Below are 5,549 nucleotides of genomic sequence, written 5' to 3'. Positions count from 1 at the left end.
TGTTTAATGTCACAAGTTTCATTAGGAACATTTTCTCTTGGACATTTAAATGTTGTTACATGCTGGTTTATCATTAATAAGCAATTTTAAAGTCAGCTTTAATAACGTTAAAGAAGGGATAGTGAAATAGCTTTGAATATGATTTAGTAAATCCACATTTAGTCCAAAAAAACTTTTACATTTGGTTTTCTTCACTTTAAATGTTTTAAAATTTATGTCAGAAGAAAAGGCGATGATGAGACAACGCCGATGACTCATGGAATTTTGAAGTGGCTTCATGTTCCTGGGCAGGCTCCTCTAAATAAGTCGCTTTTCTGCCTCTCTCATTGCTTTTTAATGAGCTATGCTAGGAGGGTTGGGTCATTTAAAGACTAATAGCATGCGGCTACCTTTAAATCATTTGCAGTTTTGTTTAGCAATACTTGGAATCCATGCTGTGCTGCTGTTGGAGATGCAAAGCATAATAACTACCCTGTTATATAAGAAACTGACTATCAAAGTTGTTTCCATAAAATAATTGTGCCACTTTCTGGTGCATAAGTTTCATTGTAGAATGAAAAGTTTTAAGTATTAACATAAATGATCAATTTTAACATTTAATGACCAAATCTGTTTTTAATAATGGTAAGTAAATCCAAGATTAAAATTTTATTTTTCCCTGCTTAATTAATAAAAACTTTGTCGAGATGTAACCTGTAATCTGTGTGTACATACTAACTTAGTTTAGTTGAGTTTCACTAGTTTAGTCAAAGGTTTGTTTGACTTGGGGCTAAATGTTTTTTGTTGAGAAACGTTATTATTTGAAACGGAAGTTGTGGTGAATTAATTCCATATCTGTATATTTTTATCTTTTTGATCTTGATTCACGCTTTCTTTTGTTGTTCTGACACACAACCAGATGGGTTTGTGTTCGCAGAACACTATATGACATTCCGAATATTATTTGATTAAATAACATATTTGCCACCCCTAGTGGGTGTGAGCGCTGCACAACATTGCAGTCGTTCACAGAACCAAACAATAGTAACACACTTATCACATGGTTTAAATCACACATTACAGCATCCAACAGAAAGTTCAAGCGGACTCCTGGAGCAGGCAAAAAGAAAATAAAACTATTTCTAATTAAGCCACTACCAGGCAGAAATCAGGTAGCAAATAAAGAAAACATGTTTTACTTTTCTTGCTTCTTGCTGGAAGGCATTTGCAGGTGTGGGAACAACAGGTCTTCAAGGCTTGAAGCTTGGATGAACATACACTTAAACTGTTCTTCATAAGGTAGGAGAGAAGCTGGCTGCAGGGGCTGGTGGTTGCTGCTTTGGCAATGCGAGAGGCAGTTACGGTTGAATCACCTGGCCAAGGTGATCAGGTATAGCTAATCAAGTGAACTCTCGGAAAACAGTTTTTTTTAGCATCTCCAATAATTCCAGAACCTTCACCATGGGGACAATAAGAAGATGCTGCAGACAATCCTTTCTACTGGTTTCTGAGCTTAGTAAACTTCTTGAAAAGAATGAAAGGGAACTGGCCTACAGCTTCGACCAGCAAAGCATAGCACCGCAAGGCTACACAGCTCAGCTGAGTTCCAACTTCTCTACAATATGTCATGGATACGCCGGCAAACGTGTGTGAATCACATGACAGCAGCTCTCCCCTTCAACAAAACAGAAAGAAAACAAATTATTAGTCCAGAACAGCAACAGCAACCAATGTACCTTTATCTACACTTAGCACTCCTCTACTGTAATTCTCTTTCTAAAGTAAAACAGGCATTAAAGATTGGACTGAACATAACAGCCTCCATTGTTCAGGCCCTGCTCCTTCAACATCTTCCTAAAACCACAGAACCTAACCCTATCCCCTCCAAAACGAGCCTTCAGATCATCAGTTTGAATCTTTTCGGTGATACAGATTGGGCCCCAGTGGTTCCTCTATCTGAACAGATAATTCTGGGCATGCTTTCATAGCGCAGTGGTTTATACACATCACCCATGTATGGAGGCCTTAGGCTTTGATGCAGCTGACCCGGGTTCGAATCAGACCTTTGGCCCTTTATTGCATGTCTCTCCCCCTCTCTCATACCCCGCTTCCTGTAAGCCTACTGTCCAAAAAACGAGCCACTGATCCACTAGTGCCATAAAAAAACTAAAGAAAAAGACAATTCTGCTTTATAAAATGCATGGCCCCCTGATGGAAACTTGTTGGAATTTTTAATATGTCACAGAACAAAACTGGGATAAAAGGTCAAGACACAGTAGGGACAGTCAGCTTCCTTTGGCGCCATCTGCAGGATAATAAAAATAAATAAATAAATAGAATCTATACATCATGAAACAATCTCTATACATGCCTATTATTTTCCTCTGAAAGACACTGAAATATAACCTTAATATTTAAACCCTTTGCAGTGATCTGGGTGTATGACCTCCTACTTCTCTGACGCTTGTTTTGGCTGTGATGGGTGACGTAGATGATGCAAGCATCTGTGGAGGTCTGTCTAGGGCTGAAACAATTACTCAGATTAACTGTGATTAATCAATTATTGAAATAATTGTCAACTAATTTAGTAAATGATTAATGATTAATCGTTAACTGGAGTATAGACTCTAAAACATGCCTTTAGGTAACAGAATATATATTTTGCATTCAAGATAAAAAAAAAAGATCAATAGCTCGATCCAGAACTCTTGATATTGTTTGAGTTGCACCTGGTTTAACTTAATAAAAAGTCTTCTTTAAAGAATCTTTGGCAATCCCATTATTAATACATTTATCGCAAAAAATAATCGACAGATGAATCGATTTGCAAATTAATGTTTAGTTACAGCCCTAGATCTGTTACACTTTTCATTGATGGAATGTGAGAGTTTAAAAGAAAAAATGAAAGCCATCAGGAGCAGCTTTCCAAAAGCAAAACAAGGAGGAAAACAGAAAAACAGCCCAGAGCAGAGGTATGTAGACTCTATGGATTTAAAGATGGGGTTCTAATGAGCTAACAGCAACAACAATGTTGTTAGAACATACTGTGTTGCAGCTGTTGATCCTACAGACCCTTGCTAGATGCTAAAACAATTCATAATACTTTATTTTGCCACGTTTGCCAATTTACTTTTGAATCGTGTCCAGATGCAATGAGACAATATCTGCTGCAGCCATGACAGGCATCTGTTGATGCCGCAGCACTGGCACTGTATCTTTGTATCTTTGCTGGGGCATATCTTTAATTAACTTTGTGTAAATTATAAGTAGCCATAAAAATGTAATATTTCTGTTATATCAGAACAGAAAAAATATGCTTCATCTGACATGTTAGGGAGTGAGAAATGCCTTTACACCGTACGCAGCCTGACGTTTATGCCAGTCTGTTTATGTTAACGCTGCAGCATCCATCCAGCCATCAAGCAGCAGTAGCAGCACATTTACTAAGCAACCATCTCAGCATCTATGGTGAGAATACTTGTTAGACTATTTGTATCCCACAATGGAAAGTTTCTATTGGGGGATACAAATAGCCTAAAGCGTTTCTATTAGAAACTATCTTTTTTAATTTCAGATGATCATATATATACATTATTATCTCCGGGAATCCACACATACACTCTTTTATGGCACAATCAATGTGAAATACCCTGAAAATATCTTGACTTAGAGATCTAAAATGTTTGTCTTTGGACTTGAAGCTGTTTTATTTTTTATAAAAAATAAAAAATAAAAAAAAAAGATAAAAATCGGTTTGTGTGCTCAGACTAAATCAACAATCATTTCTATTAATGGAATCTTTGTCCTTAGTTTGGCATAGTAACTGTGCCTCTATTATTGAAAAGACATCATCATAGGTTAAATATAAATGCAGTCTATGTATTCAATATTTATGTGCTTCCTCCAGGTCAGATTTTTACCATGATGAACACGTTAGCATGACTTTGCAGAAAACACACAGTGGTACATTACCAGCTGACTATGAACCCATTTAAGTGCTGGGTAAATGAATGGGTATGCCAAATCTTTCTTCAGTTGATTAATAACAAAGCTGAAGAGACTACATTTTTGGACCAAAGGCAGTGTTTAAAAGTTAGCACACAGCTTCAGTTAAAGCTATAAACTACCAATCAGGCTACAAATCCTGGTATAGTGATAAACTCAGACCTGAACCTTCAGAGGCACATAAAGTTGGCAACAAATCAACCTTCTGCCTGCTAAAAAAAAAAAACTATCTACTGGACTAAAGTCTGAGCAGGATCTTGGAAAAACAAATGCATGCATGCATCTTTAGAATCGATCTCTGCAGCGCTATCTTTACATGTCCTCCTAAAAAAAGAATGGATCAGGCAGCTATAATGGATCCAGAATGCTGCTACCAGTGTCCTTATTAAAACCAAGAAAGTAGAGCAGATCAATTGTGTTTACATTGGCTTTCCGTATCTCCGAGAATAGATGTTGACATACTTCTGTTAGTCTATAATTCACACGATGTCATAGCATCAAAGTGCATTGCAGACTTGTGGTCAGTGTGTCGTCCACCCAGACCTCTCAGGTCAAATCTACTCAGTATACCTTATAGTTCTGATGCTCCACTAACATTAAAACTGTAAAAGTGCTAAAACCTTAATTTGGCTTAAACTAAGATTAAAAACGTATTTGTTTAGGTTTATCTTTGTCCTATCAAAAAAATTATTTGAAGTACAAATTTTTTTCATTTTATTTTCAAACATTTTCTTTTTTTTTTTTTTACAGTTGAATTGTAGGACTAGTGATCTGTCCAGCGTGTATTCTGTTTTCACGCACAGAATCCTGGAGAAAGCCAAGCCTCACGGTGACCCTGGCAGATAAGCAGAAGAAAAAGGCAGTTGTGGATGTTTACAGTGCCTCCATAGATATTCTGACCTTGACTTCTCTATTGTGGATACATTCTTTAAAAAGATAAGAAAAATGTAAACTTTTGCTTGCCTGGTCCTTCATAAAAAATACTGTAATATCGATTCAGGCCAGTCACCCGCAAACATCAATAACCTAAAGCACTGTTCAGCTCAAGACTCGGGATACTTTAAAAAATATCAAGCTAATGTTTTGTGACAATAATTCCTCTCAACCATTAAATTCTTCAGCTTATTATTGACATTTAATGGAAGCAAGGTGAAGACAAAGGAAGTTACACCCATATAAATAGGAGTAGTATTTAATGTGTTACACACAAAAAGCAATAATGGACTGAATGAAGTGGATCAAATATTTCCTATAAGTATTAAAATCCAATTAGATTTAGTCTAATTACAAAAAAAAATGTATAATAATGAAAAATAATAAAACAGTTCTCCCTTTTGCAAATGATTCCTTCAAGACAGTCAGAAAAATAAATAAGTTTTTACTCACATGCAACCCACACAAATATTCATTATTTGATTGTATTTGCAAACAGCAGCAGAATAAAATAAAATTTAACCCCAGCATTATTTTTACAGCTCCTCTTTAGTCATACAAGCTGCAGAGGAGTGAAAACTTTATGCTTCAGAAGAAGAAGGGGATCATTACAAAACACAATGGCTAAAACC

This window comes from Cyprinodon variegatus, unplaced genomic scaffold, assembly GCF_000732505.1.
Source record: "Cyprinodon variegatus isolate N-32 unplaced genomic scaffold, C_variegatus-1.0 Scaffold113, whole genome shotgun sequence".
In the NCBI taxonomy this organism is placed as follows: Eukaryota; Metazoa; Chordata; class Actinopteri; order Cyprinodontiformes; family Cyprinodontidae; genus Cyprinodon; species Cyprinodon variegatus.
Note: the sequence above shows the minus strand (reverse complement) of the source record.